The sequence below is a fragment of the Syngnathus leptorhynchus genome, unplaced genomic scaffold (genome assembly GCF_054491065.1).
Source record: "Syngnathus leptorhynchus isolate UIUO unplaced genomic scaffold, UIUO_Slep HiC_scaffold_96, whole genome shotgun sequence".
Taxonomy (NCBI): Eukaryota; Metazoa; Chordata; class Actinopteri; order Syngnathiformes; family Syngnathidae; genus Syngnathus; species Syngnathus leptorhynchus.
In genome coordinates this window covers 255,001-275,000 of record NW_028232063.1, presented here as the reverse complement: position 1 = coordinate 275,000, position 20,000 = coordinate 255,001, and positions in this window count along the sequence as shown.

Sequence of the window (20,000 nt, the reverse complement as noted above, 5' to 3'; positions counted from 1 at the left end):
GCGGAAGCCATACGCCCCCCCGATGCGGAGCGACAGACGCCCCCGCGACCGCGGTTGGTCGGGAAGGCTTTTCGGATAGAGGTCGGACGGTGTGTGTGGACGGCTTCCCGTGGTGCCGCCGCTATCAAGCCGGAGGGTTTGAGAAACGACATTCGCGGAAGGACCGGCGCGGCCGGCGGACGCTCGCACGCGCGGCGCCCGACACTCAGCCGCTCGCTCGGCCTCCGTGGATCGTGGCTAGGTGGGATGGATGCCAAACCGGGTCGTCTCGGTCTCGCCGCAGTACGGTCGCGCCGGGGCCTGCGGGGCGGCGCGGGGAGCGCACGCTCACGCGGCGGCCGGGGCGCTAGAGTGCGACCCGCAGTGGGTAGGAACCGTCCACCCGACGTCGGACGAGCCGAGGCCGATGGAGGCCCTACCAAGGCGGGTCATGAGTGCCAGTCGGTCAGTTGGGTGAGGGGGTACTCGGAGGCCCGCCGGGAGCAGACGGGCGACCGGGGATGGGGGGCGTACGCGGGCGGGCGCCGGGAGAAGACGGCCCGTCCGGGGTCGAATCTCGGCCTGTGTTTTCGGAGCCGGCCGGGCATCACGCTCCCTCCTTGGATGGACAACATTCGTAGTTGACACTTTGTGTCATTTTATCCGAGCGGGCGGGCGCCTCGAGAGGCGGACCGTCCGGGGCGACTCTCGGCCTGTGTTTTCGGAGCCGGCCGGGCCTCACGCTCCCTCCTTGGATGGACAACATTCGTAGTTGACACTTTGTGTCATTTTATCCGAGCAGACGGGCGCCGCGAGGCGGACCGTCCGGGGCGACTCTCGGCCTGTGTTTTCGGAGCCGGCCGGGCATCACGCTCCCTCCTTGGATGGACAACATTCGTAGTTGACACTTTGTGTCATTTTATCCGAGCAGACGGGCGCCGCGAGGCGACCGTCCGGGGCGACTCTCGGCCTGTGTTTAAGGAGCCGGCCGGGCATCACGCTCCTTCCTTGGATGGACAACATTCGTAGTTGACACTTTGTGTCATTTTATCCGAGCGGGCGGGCGCCGCGAGGCGGACCGTCCGGGGCGACTCTCGGCCTGTGTTTAAGGAGCCGGCCGGGCATCACGCTCCTTCCTTGGATGGACAACATTCGCAGTTGACACTTTGTGTCATTTTATCCGAGCAGACGGGCGCCGCGAGGCGGACCGTCCGGGGCGACTCTCGGCCTGTGTTTTCGGAGCCGGCCGGGCATCACGCTCCCTCCTTGGATGGACAACATTCGTAGTTGACACTTTGTGTCATTTTATCCGAGCAGACGGGCGCCGCGAGGCGACCGTCCGGGGCGACTCTCGGCCTGTGTTTAAGGAGCCGGCCGGGCATCACGCTCCTTCCTTGGATGGACAACATTCGTAGTTGACACTTTGTGTCATTTTATCCGAGCGGGCGGGCGCCGCGAGGCGGACCGTCCGGGGCGACTCTCGGCCTGTGTTTAAGGAGCCGGCCGGGCATCACGCTCCTTCCTTGGATGGACAACATTCGCAGTTGACACTTTGTGTCATTTTATCCGAGCAGACGGGCGCCGCGAGGCGGACCGTCCGGGGCGACTCTCGGCCTGTGTTTTCGGAGCCGGCCGGGCATCACGCTCCCTCCTTGGATGGACAACATTCGTAGTTGACACTTTGTGTCATTTTATCCGAGCAGACGGGCGCCGCGAGGCGACCGTCCGGGGCGACTCTCGGCCTGTGTTTAAGGAGCCGGCCGGGCATCACGCTCCTTCCTTGGATGGACAACATTCGTAGTTGACACTTTGTGTCATTTTATCCGAGCGGGCGGGCGCCGCGAGGCGGACCGTCCGGGGCGACTCTCGGCCTGTGTTTAAGGAGCCGGCCGGGCATCACGCTCCTTCCTTGGATGGACAACATTCGCAGTTGACACTTTGTGTCATTTTATCCGAGCAGACGGGCGCCGCGAGGCGGACCGTCCGGGGCGACTCTCGGCCTGTGTTTTCGGAGCCGGCCGGGCATCACGCTCCCTCCTTGGATGGACAACATTCGTAGTTGACACTTTGTGTCATTTTATCCGAGCAGACGGGCGCCGCGAGGCGGACCGTCCGGGGCGACTCTCGGCCTGTGTTTAAGGAGCCGGCCGGGCATCACGCTCCTTCCTTGGATGGACAACATTCGCAGTTGACACTTTGTGTCATTTTGTTCGGCCTGTGTTTAAGGAGGCGGCCGTCCTCCACTCGGTCCGTGTTTAAGGAGCGACACTCGCGCTCCGGTTCGGCCTGTATTTAGGGAGGCGGCCGTCCTCCGCTTGGTCTGTGTTAAGGGCGACACTCTGTCCATGTTTGAGGAGCCTGGCCCTGACGCTCCTCTCCGGCCTGTGTTTAAGGAGGCGGCCGTCCTCCCCTTGGTCCGTGTTAAGGGCGACACTCGGTCCATGTTTGAGGAGCCTGGCCCTGACGCTCCTCTCCGGCCTGTGTTTAAGGAGGCGGCCGTCCTCCCCTTGGTCCGTGTTAAGGGCGACACTCGGTCCATGTTTGAGGAGCCTGGCCCTGACGCTCCTCTCCGGCCTGTGTTTAAGGAGGCGGCCGTCCTCCCCTTGGTCTGTGTTAAGGGCGACACTCGGTCCATGTTTGAGGAGCCTGGCCCTGACGCTCCTCTCCGGCCTGTGTTTAAGGAGGCGGCCGTCCTCCCCTTGGTCCGTGTTAAGGGCGACACTCGGTCCATGTTTGAGGAGCCTGGCCCTGACGCTCCTCTCCGGCCTGTGTTTAAGGAGGCGGCCGTCCTCCCCTTGGTCCGTGTTAAGGGCGACACTCGGTCCATGTTTGAGGAGCCTGGCCCTGACGCTCCTCTCCGGCCTGTGTTTAAGGAGGCGGCCGTCCTCCCCTTGGTCTGTGTTAAGGGCGACACTCGGTCCATGTTTGAGGAGCCTGGCCCTGACGCTCCTCTCCGGCCTGTGTTTAAGGAGGCGGCCGTCCTCCCCTTGGTCTGTGTTAAGGGCGACACTCGGTCCATGTTTGAGGAGCCTGGCCCTGACGCTCCTCTCCGGCCTGTGTTTAAGGAGGCGGCCGTCCTCCCCTTGGTCTGTGTTAAGGGCGACACTCGGTCCATGTTTGAGGAGCCTGGCCCTGACGCTCCTCTCCGGCCTGTGTTTAAGGAGGCGGCCGTCCTCCCCTTGGTCTGTGTTAAGGGCGACACTCGGTCCGTGTTTAAGGAGCGGCCCTCGCGCTCCGGTTCGGCCTGTATTTAGGGAGGCGGCCGTCCTCCGCTTGGTCTGTGTTAAGGGCGACACTCGGTCCGTGTTTAAGGAGCCGGCCCTGACGCTCCTCTTCGGCCTGTGTTTAAGGAGGCGGCCGTCCTCCACTTCCTTCCATGCACCACCACATTCGCAGTTGACACTTTGCCATTTTTTCAGAGAGGTGACACTTAGTCGTTTTTTCGAAAGTTGACACTTAGTCGTTTTTTCGAAAGTTGACACTTTGCCGTTTTTTCAGAGAGGCGACACTTAGTCGTTTTTTCGAAAGTTGACACTTAGCCGTTTTTTCGAAAGTTGACACTTAGCCGTTTTTTCGAAAGTTGACACTTAGCCGTTTTTTCGAAAGTTGACACTTAGTCACTTTTTCGCCACAGTGACACCTCCAGCGCGTGCCACGGCGCTTTTCAGGTCTTCTATCCGACCTTGTGCTGTCGAGGACGGCGTGTCCGACGCCGTGGGGAGACCAGCACCATCTCCTCCATACTCGTAAACGGGGTGCTTTGGAAAACGGGGGGAAAGTCGATGAGTACACTGACTACTGGGACCATTTCATTGTACTCTGGCGCACCTGAAGACCAAAAAAGGTACTGCACCTTAGCCCGGGTACCTCACCCCCTGGTACCTCGAGGAGAACTTAGAAAAATTTCGACAAATTTTTGGTGAGCTCCAGGGAGAGAGGCTGATTTTTCGCTTTTTGAGGCCGACCGCCGAACCGGCGCGGGGCGGACTCACAAGCCCCGCAGAGCCGTGGGCACTTAGTCGTTTTTTCAGAGAGGCGACACTTAGTCGTTTTTTCAGAGGCGACACTTAGTCGTTTTTTCGAAAGTTGACACTTAGCCGTTTTTTCGAAAGTCGACACTTAGCCGTTTTTTTGGAAAGTTGACACTTAGTCGTTTTTTCGAAAGTTGACACTTAGTCGTTTTTTCGCCACAATTGGCTCTGAGCTCCAGGGGGAGAGCCTGGTTTTGCCTTATTTCAGGCCGGCTGGGGAACCGGCGCGGGTCGGATGCACGAGCCCGGCAGAGCCGTGGGCACTTAGAAAATTTTCGCCGATTAAGCTGGGACCTCCAGGCGGAGACCGGCATTCCTCGTCCTCGGGGTTCGACCCAGGAACCGGCGCTGGGCAGACGCCGTAGCCACGCAGAGCCGTGGGCACTTAGAAAATATTCGCCAAGTTGGCTCTGAGCTCCAGGCGGAGAGGCTGGTTTTGCCTTTTTTCAGGCCGGCTGGGGAACCGGCGCGGGTCGGATGCACGAGCCCGCAGAGCCGTGGGCACTTTGCCATTTTCTCAGAGTCGACACTTAGTCGTTTTTTCAGAGAGGCGACACTCTGTCGTTTTTTCGAAAGTTGACACTTTGCCGTTTTTTCAGAGAGGCGACACTTAGCCGTTTTTTCGAAAGTTGACACTTAGCCGTTTTTTCGAAAGTCGACACTTAGCCGTTTTTTCAGAGATGTGACACTTTGCCGTTTTTTCGAAAGTCGACACTTAGCCGTTTTTTCAGAGATGTGACACTTAGAAACTTTTTGCCAAGTTGGCTGTGAGCTCCAGGAGGAGACCGTTATTTTTCGTCATTCGAGGCCGACTGCGGAACCGGCGCTGGGCGGACGCCAAAGCTCGGCAGGGCCGTGGGCACTTAGAAACTTTTTGCCAAGTTGGCTGTGAGCTCCAGGAGGAGACCGTTATTTTTCGTCATTCGAGGCCGACTGCGGAACCGGCGCTGGGCGGACGCCAAAGCTCGGCAGGGCCGTGGGCACTTAGAAACTTTTTGCCAAGTTGGCTGTGAGCTCCAGGAGGAGACCGTTATTTTTCGTCATTCGAGGCCGACTGCGGAACCGGCGCTGGGCGGACGCCAAAGCTCGGCAGGGCCGTGGGCACTTAGAAACTTTTTGCCAAGTTGGCTGTGAGCTCCAGGAGGAGACCGTTATTTTTCGTCATTCGAGGCCGACTGCGGAACCGGCGCTGGGCGGACGCCAAAGCTCGGCAGGGCCGTGGGCACTTAGAAACTTTTTGCCAAGTTGGCTGTGAGCTCCAGGAGGAGACCGTTATTTTTCGTCATTCGAGGCCGACTGCGGAACCGGCGCTGGGCGGACGCCAAAGCTCGGCAGGGCCGTGGGCACTTAGAAACTTTTTGCCAAGTTGGCTGTGAGCTCCAGGAGGAGACCGTTATTTTTCGTCATTCGAGGCCGACTGCGGAACCGGCGCTGGGCGGACGCCAAAGCTCGGCAGGGCCGTGGGCACTTAGAAACTTTTTGCCAAGTTGGCTGTGAGCTCCAGGAGGAGACCGTTATTTTTCGTCATTCGAGGCCGACTGCGGAACCGGCGCTGGGCGGACGCCAAAGCTCGGCAGGGCCGTGGGCACTTAGAAACTTTTTGCCAAGTTGGCTGTGAGCTCCAGGAGGAGACCGTTATTTTTCGTCATTCGAGGCCGACTGCGGAACCGGCGCTGGGCGGACGCCAAAGCTCGGCAGGGCCGTGGGCACTTAGAAACTTTTTGCCAAGTTGGCTGTGAGCTCCAGGAGGAGACCGTTATTTTTCGTCATTCGAGGCCGACTGCGGAACCGGCGCTGGGCGGACGCCAAAGCTCGGCAGGGCCGTGGGCACTTAGAAACTTTTTGCCAAGTTGGCTGTGAGCTCCAGGAGGAGACCGTTATTTTTCGTCATTCGAGGCCGACTGCGGAACCGGCGCTGGGCGGACGCCAAAGCTCGGCAGGGCCGTGGGCACTTAGAAACTTTTTGCCAAGTTGGCTGTGAGCTCCAGGAGGAGACCGTTATTTTTCGTCATTCGAGGCCGACTGCGGAACCGGCGCTGGGCGGACGCCAAAGCTCGGCAGGGCCGTGGGCACTTAGAAACTTTTTGCCAAGTTGGCTGTGAGCTCCAGGAGGAGACCGTTATTTTTCGTCATTCGAGGCCGACTGCGGAACCGGCGCTGGGCGGACGCCAAAGCTCGGCAGGGCCGTGGGCACTTAGAAACTTTTTGCCAAGTTGGCTGTGAGCTCCAGGAGGAGACCGTTATTTTTCGTCATTCGAGGCCGACTGCGGAACCGGCGCTGGGCGGACGCCAAAGCTCGGCAGGGCCGTGGGCACTTAGAAACTTTTTGCCAAGTTGGCTGTGAGCTCCATGAGGAGACCGTTATTTTTCGTCATTCGAGGCCGACTGCGGAACCGGCGCTGGGCGGACGCCAAAGCTCGGCAGGGCCGTGGGCACTTAGAAACTTTTTGCCAAGTTGGCTGTGAGCTCCAGGAGGAGACCGTTATTTTTCGTCATTCGAGGCCGACTGCGGAACCGGCGCTGGGCGGACGCCAAAGCTCGGCAGGGCCGTGGGCACTTAGAAACTTTTTGCCAAGTTGGCTGTGAGCTCCAGGAGGAGACCGTTATTTTTCGTCATTCTAGGCCGGCTGCAGAACCGGCGCGGGTCGGATGCACGAGCCCGCAGAGCCGTGGGCACTTTGCCACTTTTTCGCCACAATTGGCTGTGAGCTCCAGGAGGAGACCGTTATTTTTCGTCATTCTAGGCCGGTTGCAGAACCGGCGCGGCTCGGATGCACGAGCCCGCAGAGCCGTGGGCACTTAGAAAATTTTCAGAGAGGCGACACTTTGCCATTTTTTCAGAGAGGTGACACTTAGTCGTTTTTTCGAAAGTTGACACTTAGCCGTTTTTTCGAAAGTTGACACTTAGTCGTTTTTTCGAAAGTTGACACTTAGTCGTTTTTTCGCCAAAGTGCCCACCTCCAGCGCGTGCCACGGCGCTTTCCAGGTCTTCTATCCGACCTTGTGCTGTCGAGGACGGCGTGTCCGACGCCGTGGGGAGACCAGCACCATCTCCTCCATACTCGTAAACGAGGTGCTTTGGAAAACGGGGGGAAAGTCGATGAGTACACTGACTACTGGGACCATTTCATTGTACTCTGGCGCACCTGAAGACCAAAAAAGGTACTGCACCTTAGCCCGGGTACCTCACCCCCTGGTACCTCGAGGAGAACTTAGAAAAATTTCGACAAATTTTTGGTGAGCTCCAGGGAGAGAGGCTGATTTTTCGCTTTTTGAGGCCGACCGCCGAACCGGCGCGGGGCGGACTCACAAGCCCCGCAGAGCCGTGGGCACTTAGTCGTTTTTTCAGAGAGGCGACACTTAGTCGTTTTTTCGAAAGGCGACACTTAGCCGTTTTTTCGAAAGTCGACACTTAGCCGTTTTTTCGAAAGTTGACACTTAGTCGTTTTTTTGAAAGTTGACACTTAGTCGTTTTTTCGCTGATTTTGCTGGGACCTCCAGGCGAGGACCGGCGTTTTTCGTCTTCCGGGTTCGACCCGGGAACCAGCGCCGAGCGGACACATTCGCTCGCTAGTGCCGTTGGCACTTAGAAAATTTTTCGTTTGTCATGAGCTCCGGGCGGAGACCGGCGTTTTTCGTCTTCCGGGTTCGACCCGGGAACCAGCGCCGAGCGGACACATTCGCTCGCTAGTGCCGTTGGCACTTAGAAAATTTTTCGTTTGTCATGAGCTCCGGGCGGAGACCGGCGTTTTCCGTCTTCCGGGTTCGACCCGGGAACCAGCGCCGAGCGGACACATTCGCTCGCTAGTGCCGTTGGCACTTAGAAAATTTTTCGTTTGTCATGAGCTCCGGGCGAGGACCGGCGTTTTTCGTCTTCCGGGTTCGACCCGGGAACCAGCGCCGAGCGGACACATTCGCTCGCTAGTGCCGTTGGCACTTAGAAAATTTTTCGTTTGTCATGAGCTCCGGGCGAGGACCGGCGTTTTTCGTCTTCCGGGTTCGACCCGGGAACCAGCGCCGAGCGGACACATTCGCTCGCTAGTGCCGTTGGCACTTAGAAAATTTTTCGTTTGTCATGAGCTCCGGGCGGAGACCGGCGTTTTTCGTCTTCCGGGTTCGACCCGGGAACCAGCGCCGAGCGGACACATTCGCTCGCTAGTGCCGTTGGCACTTAGAAAATTTTTCGTTTGTCATGAGCTCCGGGCGGAGACCGGCGTTTTCCGTCTTCCGGGTTCGACCCGGGAACCAGCGCCGAGCGGACACATTCGCTCGCTAGTGCCGTTGGCACTTAGAAAATTTTTCGTTTGTCATGAGCTCCGGGCGAGGACCGGCGTTTTTCGTCTTCCGGGTTCGACCCGGGAACCAGCGCCGAGCGGACACATTCGCTCGCTAGTGCCGTTGGCACTTAGAAAATTTTTCGTTTGTCATGAGCTCCGGGCGAGGACCGGCGTTTTTCGTCTTCCGGGTTCGACCCGGGAACCAGCGCCGAGCGGACACATTCGCTCGCTAGTGCCGTTGGCACTTAGAAAATTTTTCGTTTGTCATGAGCTCCGGGCGGAGACCGGCGTTTTTCGTCTTCCGGGTTCGACCCGGGAACCAGCGCCGAGCGGACACATTCGCTCGCTAGTGCCGTTGGCACTTAGAAAATTTTTCGTTTGTCATGAGCTCCGGGCGGAGACCGGCATTTTTCGTCATTCGAGGCCGACGGGGGAACCAGCCGGAGCGGACACGTTTGCTCGGAAGAGCCGTTGGCACTTAGAAAAAATTCCGTGTCTCGTGAGCTCCAGGGGGGACAGGCTGGTTTTATTCATCCGTAGCCGACATGGGAACCAGCGCGGAGCGGATTGGTGTTGCGCTGCCATATACCTCATCTCTCTCAGGAGTCCCCCCCTTATACGTGCCGATGGTGTTTTGGAAAACGGGGGGTAACTGGATGAGTACACTGACTAGGGGGACCAGTACACTAGCGAGTGGGACCAGTACACTGACTAGTGGGACCAACACACTATGAGCGCCTGGTACCTAAAATGGAAGTATAGAGGCCGAATTTCGGGCAAGATCACGCCGTGTTAGGCTTCCAGGACCTCGGCTAAGCAATTTTAACGGGTCGCCCGGTTCTTTTTTGATCCAGCCCGGTTCTTTTTTTTATCCAGCCCGGTTCTTTTTACACTTCCAGCTGGAGCTCGGGAGCGGCTTTTTGCACAAGATCACGCCGTGTTAGGCTTCCAGGACCTCGGCTAAGCAATTTTAACGGGTCGCCCGGTTCTTTTTTGATCCAGCCCGGTTCTTTTTTTTATCCAGCCCGGTTCTTTTTACACTTCCAGCTGGAGCTCGGGAGCGGCTTTTTGCACAAGATCACGCCGTGTTAGGCTTCCAGGACCTCGGCTAAGCAATTTTAACGGGTCGCCCGGTTCTTTTTTGATCCAGCCCGGTTCTTTTTTTATCCAGCCTGGTTCTTTTTACACTTCCAGCTGGAGCTCGGGAGCGGCTTTTTGCACAAGAACACGCCGTGTTAGGCTTCCAGGACCTCGGCTAAGCAACTTTAACGGGTCGCCCGGTTCTTTTTTGATCCAGCCCGGTTCTTTTTTTTATCCAGCCCGGTTCTTTTTACACTTCCAGCTGGAGCTCGGGAGCGGCTTTTTGCACAAGAACACGCCGTGTTAGGCTTCCAGGACCTCGGCTAAGCAATTTTAACGGGTCGCCCGGTTCTTTTTTGATCCAGCCCGGTTCTTTTTTTTATCCAGCCCGGTTCTTTTTACACTTCCAGCTGGAGCTCGGGAGCGGCTTTTTGCACAAGATCACGCCGTGTTAGGCTTCCAGGACCTCGGCTAAGCAATTTTAACGGGTCGCCCGGTTCTTTTGTGATCCAGCCCGGTTCTTTTTTTTATCCAGCCCGGTTCTTTTTACACTTCCAGCTGGAGCTCGGGAGCGGCTTTTTGCACAAGAACACGCCGTGTTAGGCTTCCAGGACCTCGGCTAAGCAATTTTAACGGGTCGCCCGGTTCTTTTTTGATCCAGCCCGGTTCTTTTTTTTATCCAGCCCGGTTCTTTTTACACTTCCAGCTGGAGCTCGGGAGCGGCTTTTTGCACAAGAACACGCCGTGTTAGGCTTCCAGGACCTCGGCTAAGCAATTTTAACGGGTCGCCCGGTTCTTTTTTGATCCAGCCCGGTTCTTTTTTTTATCCAGCCCGGTTCTTTTTACACTTCCAGCTGGAGCTCGGGAGCGGCTTTTTGCACAAGATCACGCCGTGTTAGGCTTCCAGGACCTCGGCTAAGCAATTTTAACGGGTCGCCCGGTTCTTTTTTGATCCAGCCCGGTTCTTTTTTTTATCCAGCCCGGTTCTTTTTACACTTCCAGCTGGAGCTCGGGAGCGGCTTTTTGCACAAGATCACGCCGTGTTAGGCTTCCAGGACCTCGGCTAAGCAATTTTAACGGGTCGCCCGGTTCTTTTTTGATCCAGCCCGGTTCTTTTTTTATCCAGCCTGGTTCTTTTTACACTTCCAGCTGGAGCTCGGGAGCGGCTTTTTGCACAAGAACACGCCGTGTTAGGCTTCCAGGACCTCGGCTAAGCAACTTTAACGGGTCGCCCGGTTCTTTTTTGATCCAGCCCGGTTCTTTTTTTTATCCAGCCCGGTTCTTTTTACACTTCCAGCTGGAGCTCGGGAGCGGCTTTTTGCACAAGAACACGCCGTGTTAGGCTTCCAGGACCTCGGCTAAGCAATTTTAACGGGTCGCCCGGTTCTTTTTTGATCCAGCCCGGTTCTTTTTTTTATCCAGCCCGGTTCTTTTTACACTTCCAGCTGGAGCTCGGGAGCGGCTTTTTGCACAAGAACACGCCGTGTTAGGCTTCCAGGACCTCGGCTAAGCAATTTTAACGGGTCGCCCGGTTCTTTTTTGATCCAGCCCGGTTCTTTTTTTTATCCAGCCCGGTTCTTTTTACACTTCCAGCTGGAGCTCGGGAGCGGCTTTTTGCACAAGATCACGCCGTGTTAGGCTTCCAGGACCTCGGCTAAGCAACTTTAACGGGTCGCCCGGTTCTTTTTTGATCCAGCCCGGTTCTTTTTTTTATCCAGCCCGGTTCTTTTTACACTTCCAGCTGGAGCTCGGGAGCGGCTTTTTGCACAAGATCACGCCGTGTTAGGCTTCCAGGACCTCGGCTAAGCAATTTTAACGGGTCGCCCGGTTCTTTTTTGATCCAGCCCGGTTCTTTTTTTATCCAGCCTGGTTCTTTTTACACTTCCAGCTGGAGCTCGGGAGCGGCTTTTTGCACAAGAACACGCCGTGTTAGGCTTCCAGGACCTCGGCTAAGCAACTTTAACGGGTCGCCCGGTTCTTTTTTGATCCAGCCCGGTTCTTTTTTTTATCCAGCCCGGTTCTTTTTACACTTCCAGCTGGAGCTCGGGAGCGGCTTTTTGCACAAGAACACGCCGTGTTAGGCTTCCAGGACCTCGGCTAAGCAATTTTAACGGGTCGCCCGGTTCTTTTTTGATCCAGCCCGGTTCTTTTTTTTATCCAGCCCGGTTCTTTTTACACTTCCAGCTGGAGCTCGGGAGCGGCTTTTTGCACAAGAACACGCCGTGTTAGGCTTCCAGGACCTCGGCTAAGCAATTTTAACGGGTCGCCCGGTTCTTTTTTGATCCAGCCCGGTTCTTTTTTTTATCCAGCCCGGTTCTTTTTACACTTCCAGCTGGAGCTCGGGAGCGGCTTTTTGCACAAGATCACGCCGTGTTAGGCTTCCAGGACCTCGGCTAAGCAACTTTAACGGGTCGCCCGGTTCTTTTTTGATCCAGCCCGGTTCTTTTTTTTATCCAGCCCGGTTCTTTTTACACTTCCAGCTGGAGCTCGGGAGCGGCTTTTTGCACAAGATCACGCCGTGTTAGGCTTCCAGGACCTCGGCTAAGCAATTTTAACGGGTCGCCCGGTTCTTTTTTGATCCAGCCCGGTTCTTTTTTTTATCCAGCCCGGTTCTTTTTACACTTCCAGCTGGAGCTCGGGAGCGGCTTTTTGCACAAGATCACGCCGTGTTAGGCTTCCAGGACCTCGGCTAAGCAATTTTAACGGGTCGCCCGGTTCTTTTTTGATCCAGCCCGGTTCTTTTTTTATCCAGCCTGGTTCTTTTTACACTTCCAGCTGGAGCTCGGGAGCGGCTTTTTGCACAAGAACACGCCGTGTTAGGCTTCCAGGACCTCGGCTAAGCAATTTTAACGGGTCGCCCGGTTCTTTTTTGATCCAGCCCGGTTCTTTTTTTTATCCAGCCCGGTTCTTTTTACACTTCCAGCTGGAGCTCGGGAGCGGCTTTTTGCACAAGATCACGCCGTGTTAGGCTTCCAGGACCTCGGCTAAGCAACTTTAACGGGTCGCCCGGTTCTTTTTTGATCCAGCCCGGTTCTTTTTTTTATCCAGCCCGGTTCTTTTTACACTTCCAGCTGGAGCTCGGGAGCGGCTTTTTGCACAAGATCACGCCGTGTTAGGCTTCCAGGACCTCGGCTAAGCAATTTTAACGGGTCGCCCGGTTCTTTTTTGATCCAGCCCGGTTCTTTTTTTTATCCAGCCCGGTTCTTTTTACACTTCCAGCTGGAGCTCGGGAGCGGCTTTTTGCACAAGATCACGCCGTGTTAGGCTTCCAGGACCTCGGCTAAGCAATTTTAACGGGTCGCCCGGTTCTTTTTTGATCCAGCCCGGTTCTTTTTTTTATCCAGCCCGGTTCTTTTTACACTTCCAGCTGGAGCTCGGGAGCGGCTTTTTGCACAAGATCACGCCGTGTTAGGCTTCCAGGACCTCGGCTAAGCAATTTTAACGGGTCGCCCGGTTCTTTTTTGATCCAGCCCGGTTCTTTTTTTTATCCAGCCCGGTTCTTTTTACACTTCCAGCTGGAGCTCGGGAGCGGCTTTTTGCACAAGAACACGCCGTGTTAGGCTTCCAGGACCTCGGCTAAGCAATTTTAACGGGTCGCCCGGTTCTTTTTTGAACCAGCCCGGTTCTTTTTTTTATCCAGCCCGGTTCTTTTTACACTTCCAGCTGGAGCTCGGGAGCGGCTTTTTGCACAAGAACACGCCGTGTAAGGCTTCCAGGACCTCGGCTAAGCAATTTTAACGGGTCGCCCGGTTCTTTTTTGAACCAGCCCGGTTCTTTTTTTGATCCAGCCCGGTTCTTTTTACACTTCCAGCTGGAGCTCGGGAGCGGCTTTTTGCACAAGATCACGCCGTGTTAGGCTTCCAGGACCTCGGCTAAGCAATTTTAACGGGTCGCCCGGTTCTTTTTTGATCCAGCCCGGTTCTTTTTTTTATCCAGCCCGGTTCTTTTTACACTTCCAGCTGGAGCTCGGGAGCGGCTTTTTGCACAAGATCACGCCGGGTTAGGCTTCCAGGACCTCGGCTAAGCAATTTTAACGGGTCGCCCGGTTCTTTTTTGATCCAGCCCGGTTCTTTTTCCACTTCCAGCTGGAGCTCAGCAGCGGCTTTTTGCACAAGATCACGCCGGGTTAGGCTTCCAGGACCTCGGCTAAGCACTTCTAACGGGTCGCCCGGTTCTTTTTTTGAACCAGCCCGGTTCTTTTTACACTTCCAGCTGGAGCTCAGCAGCGGCTTTTTGCACAAGATCACGCCGGGTTAGGGTTCCAGGACCTCGGCTAAGCAATTTTAACGGGCCGCCCGGTTCTTTTTTTGATCCAGCCCGGTTCTTTTTACACTTCCAGCTGGAGCTCAGCAGCGGCTTTTTGCACAAGATCACGCCGGGTTAGGCTTCCAGGACCTCGGCTAAGCACTTCTAACGGGCCCTGGTCCACCCCTGCCAGCGCATTTCAAAACTTGGCATTAATTTCGACCTAAGAGACGGAGTCTGATTTTTTTCTACCACTTGGGCGGCCTTTTTGCACCCAGAACACCCGCACCGGCACCATAAATTCGAAGGGTGCCGAGTGCGTCGGCGCAGATTCTGCGACGGAGTGACACTTCCCTCTTGTGGACATTCGGCGGTAGGTGAAATGCGCACTCGGTCTTCTCTTTTCTTTTCCTTCCAGTGAAACTTTGGCAACATTCTGCGAGCTGCTGGCTTCCAGAACCTCGGCCAAGCAGGTGGAGGATTTTTTTCCACTTCCAGCTGGAGGTGAGGAGGGACTTTTTGGGCAAGATCACGCCGACTTAGCAAGCAAGGTGGAAGTGCCAGCATGCTCCGTGGCTGGAAGTGTGGATGTGCCAGCACCCTCCCTGCCTATGGAAGTGTGGAGCTCCAGCACCCTCCCTGCCTATGGAAGTGTGGAGCTCCAGCACCCTCCCTGCCTATGGAAGTGTGGAGCTCCAGCACCCTCCCTGCCTATGGAAGTGTGGAGCTCCAGCACCCTCCCTGCCTATGGAAGTGTGGAGCTCCAGCACCCTCCCTGCCTATGGAAGTGTGGAGCTCCAGCACCCTCCCTGCCTATGGAAGTGTGGAGCTCCAGCACCCTCCCTGCCTATGGAAGTGTGGAGCTCCAGCACCCTCCCTGCCTATGGAAGTGTGGAGCTCCAGCACCCTCCCTGCCTATGGAAGTGTGGAGCTCCAGCACCCTCCCTGCCTATGGAAGTGTGGAGCTCCAGCACCCTCCCTGCCTATGGAAGTGTGGAGCTCCAGCACCCTCCCTGCCTATGGAAGTGTGGAGCTCCAGCACCCTCCCTGCCTATGGAAGTGTGGAGCTCCAGCACCCTCCCTGCCTATGGAAGTGTGGAGCTCCAGCACCCTCCCTGCCTATGGAAGTGTGGAGCTCCAGCACCCTCCCTGCCTATGGAAGTGTGGAGCTCCAGCACCCTCCCTGCCTATGGAAGTGTGGAGCTCCAGCACCCTCCCTGCCTATGGAAGTGTGGAGCTCCAGCACCCTCCCTGCCTATGGAAGTGTGGAGCTCCAGCACCCTCCCTGCCTATGGAAGTGTGGAGCTCCAGCACCCTCCCTGCCTATGGAAGTGTGGAGCTCCAGCACCCTCCCTGCCTATGGAAGTGTGGAGCTCCAGCACCCTCCCTGCCTATGGAAGTGTGGAGCTCCAGCACCCTCCCTGCCTATGGAAGTGTGGAGCTCCAGCACCCTCCCTGCCTATGGAAGTGTGGAGCTCCAGCACCCTCCCTGCCTATGGAAGTGTGGAGCTCCAGCACCCTCCCTGCCTATGGAAGTGTGGAGCTCCAGCACCCTCCCTGCCTATGGAAGTGTGGAGCTCCAGCACCCTCCCTGCCTATGGAAGTGTGGAGCTCCAGCACCCTCCCTGCCTATGGAAGTGTGGAGCTCCAGCACCCTCCCTGCCTATGGAAGTGTGGAGCTCCAGCACCCTCCCTGCCTATGGAAGTGTGGAGCTCCAGCACCCTCCCTGCCTATGGAAGTGTGGAGCTCCAGCACCCTCCCTGCCTATGGAAGTGTGGAGCTCCAGCACCCTCCCTGCCTATGGAAGTGTGGAGCTCCAGCACCCTCCCTGCCTATGGAAGTGTGGAGCTCCAGCACCCTCCCTGCCTATGGAAGTGTGGAGCTCCAGCACCCTCCCTGCCTATGGAAGTGTGGAGCTCCAGCACCCTCCCTGCCTATGGAAGTGTGGAGCTCCAGCACCCTCCCTGCCTACGGAAGTGTGGAGCTCCAGCACCCTCCCTGCCTATGGAAGTGTGGAGCTCCAGCACCCTCCGTGCCTATGGAAGTGTGGAGCTCCAGCACCCTCCGTGCCTATGGAAGTGTGGAGCTCCAGCACCCTCCCTGCCTATGGAAGTGTGGAGCTCCAGCACCCTCCGTGCCTATGGAAGTGTGGAGCTCCAGCACCCTCCCTGCCTATGGAAGTGTGGAGCTCCAGCACCCTCCGTGCCTGGAGCTATGGAAGTATGGAGCTCCAGCACCCTCCGTGCCTATGGAAGTGTGGAGCTCCAGCACCCTCCGTGCCTGGAGCTATGGAAGTGTGGAGCTCCAGCACCCTCCGTGCCTAGGGAAGTGTGGAGCTCCAGCACCCTCCGTGCCTATGGAAGAGCCACCTCCGCGGGCATGCTGCTCAACCACGCCGGCCCAGAGTTCCAGCCGCTCGGCTACACTCTCTCACAAGCCCCGCCTGGAGCTCCCCAGCCCGCCCCTGGTACCTCAACTACCGAGGCCAGCCGCTCGACCAGGCCGGCCCAGAGTTCCAGCCGCTCGGATAAGCTCTGTCACTCTCCCGCTAAGCAGCCACCGGTAACGGGGAAATGTCGCCGCCTTGTGGACACGCCGTTGTAAATGAATGGGCTTTCGCACTTAGTGCAATTTTCGCCAGCTCCGTGGCTGCAAGTATGGAGCTATGGAGCTATGGAGCCACCAGACAGGCTGGAGCTCTGGAGCTATGGAAGTATGGAGCTCTGGAGCTATGGAGCTATGGAGCTATGGAGCTCTGGGGCTATGGAGCTATGGAGCTATGGAGCTCTGGAGCTCTGGTGCTATGGAGCTATGGAGCTCTGGAAGTATGGAGCTATGGAGCTATGGAGCTATGGAGCTATGGAGCTATGGAAGTCTGGAGCTATGGAAGTATGGAGCTATGGAAGTATGGAGCTATGGAGCTATGGAGCTATGGAGCTATGGAGCCACCAGCCAGCACCCTCCGTGGCTGGATCAATGGAAGTGTTTTAGGTACCAGGCAGCCAAAGGGCCGAGGCCTCACGCTCGACCACGCCGGCGCAGAGTTCCAGCCGCTCGGATAAGCTCTGTCACTCACCCGCCGCGCAGCCACCGGTAACGGGGAAATGTCGCCGCCTTGTGGACACGCCGTTGTAAATGAATGGGCTTTCGCACTTAGTGCAATTTTCGCCAACTCTCTGACTGGAGCTATGGAAGTATGGAGCTATGGAGCCACCAGCCACCCAGGCTGGAGCTATGGAGCTCTGGAGCTATGGAGCTCTGGTGCTATGGAAGTATGGAGCTATGAAGCTATGGAAGTATGGCGCTATGGAGCTATGGAGCTCTGGAAGTATGGAGCTATGGAGCTCTGGAGGTATGGAGCTATGGAGCCCTGGAGCCCTGGAGCTATGGAGCCCTGGAGCCCTGGAGCTATGGAGCCCTGGAGCTATGGAGCTATGGAGCCCTGGAGCTATGGAGCCCTGGAGCTATGGAGCTATGGAGCTCTGGTGCTATGGAGCTATGGAGCTCTGGTGCTATGGAGCTATGGAGCTCTGGTGCTATGGAGCTATGGAGCTCTGGTGCTATGGAGCTATGGAGCTCTGGTGCTATGGAGCTATGGAGCTCTGGTGCTATGGAGCTATGGAGCTCTGGTGCTATGGAGCTCTGGTGCTATGGAGCTATGGAGCTCTGGTGCTATGGAGCTCTGGAGCTCTGGAGGTATGGAGCTATGGAGGTATGGAGCCACCAGCCAGCACCCTCCGTGGCTGGATCAATGGAAGTGTTTAGGTACCAGGCGGCCAAAGTGCCGAGGCCTCACGCTCGACCACGCCGGCGCAGAGTTCCAGCCGCTCGGATGAGCTCTGTCACTCTCCCGCCGCGCAGCCACCGGTAACGGGGAAATGTCGCCGCCTTGTGGACACGCCGTTGTAAATGAATGGGCTTTCGCACTTAGTGCAATTTTCGCCAACTCTCTGACTTAGAGCTATGGAAGTATGGAGCTATGGAGCCACCAGCCACCCAGGCTGGAGCTATGGAGCTCTGGAGCTATGGAGCTCTGGTGCTATGGAGCTATGGAGCTCTGGTGCTATGGAGCTCTGGAGCTCTGGTGCTATGGAGCTCTGGAGCTCTGGTGCTATGGAGCTATGGAGCTCTGGTGCTATGGAGCTATGGAGCTCTGGTGCTATGGAGCTATGGAGCTCTGGTGCTATGGAGCTATGGAGCTCTGGTGCTGTGGAGCTCTGGAGCTCTGGTGCTATGGAGCTATGGAGCTATGGAGCCACCAGCCAGCACCCTCCGTGGCTGGATCAATGGAAGTGTTTTAGGTACCAGGCAGCCAAAGGGCCGGGGCCTCACGCTCGACCACGCCGGCGCAGAGTTCCAGCCGCTCGGATAAGCTCTGTCACTCACCCGCCGCGCAGCCACCGGTAACGGGGAAATGTCGCCGCCTGGCGGACACGCCGTTGTAAATGAATGGGCTTTCGCACTTAGTGCAATTTTCGCCAACTCTCTGACTGGAGCTATGGAAGTATGGAGCTATGGAGCCACCAGCCACCCAGGCTGGAGCTATGGAGCTCTGGAGGTATGGAGCTATGGAGCCCTGGAGCTATGGAGCTATGGAGCCCTGGAGCTATGGAGCCCTGGAGCTATGGAGCTATGGAGCTCTGGTGCTATGGAGCTATGGAGCTCTGGTGCTATGGAGCTATGGAGCTCTGGTGCTATGGAGCTATGGAGCTCTGGTGCTATGGAGCTATGGAGCTATGGTGCTATGGAGCTATGGAGCTCTGGTGCTATGGAGCTATGGAGCTCTGGTGCTATGGAGCTATGGAGCTCTGGTGCTATGGAGCTATGGAGCTCTGGTGCTATGGAGCTATGGAGCTATGGAGCCACCAGCCAGCACCCTCCGTGGCTGGATCAATGGAAGTGTTTTAGGTACCAGGCAGCCAAAGGGCCGGGGCCTCACGCTCGACCACGCCGGCGCAGAGTTCCAGCCGCTCGGATAAGCTCTGTCACTCACCCGCCGCGCAGCCACCGGTAACGGGGAAATGTCGCCGCCTGGCGGACACGCCGTTGTAAATGAATGGGCTTTCGCACTTAGTGCAATTTTAGCCAACTCCGTGGCTGCAAGTATGGAAGTATGGAGCTATGGAGCCACCAGCCAGCACCCTCCGCGGCTGGAGCTATGGAAGTATGGAGCTATGGAGCTATGGAAGTATGGGGCTATGGAAGTATGGAGCTATGGAGCTCCGGGGCTATGGAGCTATGGAGCTCCGGGGCTATGGAGCTCCGGGGCTATGGAGCTATGGAGCTCCGGGGCTATGGAGCTCCGGGGCTATGGAGCTATGGAGCTCCGGGGCTATGGAGCTATGGAGCTCCGGGGCTATGGAGCTCCGGGGCTATGGAGCTATGGAGCTCCGGGGCTATGGAGCTCCGGGGCTATGGAGCTATGGAGCTCCGGGGCTATGGAGCTCCGGGGCTATGGAGCTATGGAGCTCCGGGGCTATGGAGCTATGGAGCTCCGGGGCTATGGAGCTCCGGGGCTATGGAGCTATGGAGCTCCGGGGCTATGGAGCTCCGGGGCTATGGAGCTATGGAGCTCCGGGGCTATGGAGCTCCGGGGCTATGGAGCTATGGAGCTCCGGGGCTATGGAGCTCCGGGGCTATGGAGCTATGGAGCTCCGGGGCTATGGAGCTATGGAGCTCCGGGGCTATGGAGCTCCGGGGCTATGGAGCTATGGAGCTCCGGGGCTATGGAGCTCCGGGGCTATGGAGCTATGGAGCTCCGGGGCTATGGAGCTCCGGGGCTATGGAGCTATGGAGCTCCGGGGCTATGGAGCTATGGAGCTCCGGGGCTATGGAGCTCCGGGGCTATGGAGCTATGGAGCTCCGGGGCTATGGAGCTCCGGGGCTATGGAGCTATGGAGCTCCGGGGCTATGGAGCTCCGGGGCTATGGAGCTATGGAGCTCCGGGGCTATGGAGCTATGGAGCTCCGGGGCTATGGAGCTCCGGGGCTATGGAGCTCCGGGGCTATGGAGCTCTGGAGCTCTGGAAGTATGGATGATCCAGCACCCTCCGTGGCTGACCGCTGGTGCTCGGGGCCGGTGAACTCGGCACCCGCCTCCGGCGGGTGCCTCGGTGACCGCCGTCGCTTGGGGCCAGTGAACTCGGCACCCGCCTTCGGCGGGTGCCTCGGTGACCGGTTGTCGCTTGGGGCCGGTGAACTCGGCACCCGCCTTCGGCGGGTGCCTCGGTGACCGGTTGTCGCTTGGGGCCGGTGAACTCGGCACCCGCCTTCGGCGGATGCCTCGGTGACCGGTTGTCGCTTGGGGCCGGTGAACTCGGCACCCGCCTTCGGCGGGTGCCTCGGTGGCGGTCGGGGTTGGTGCTTGGGGACCGGCTTCGCTTCTGGA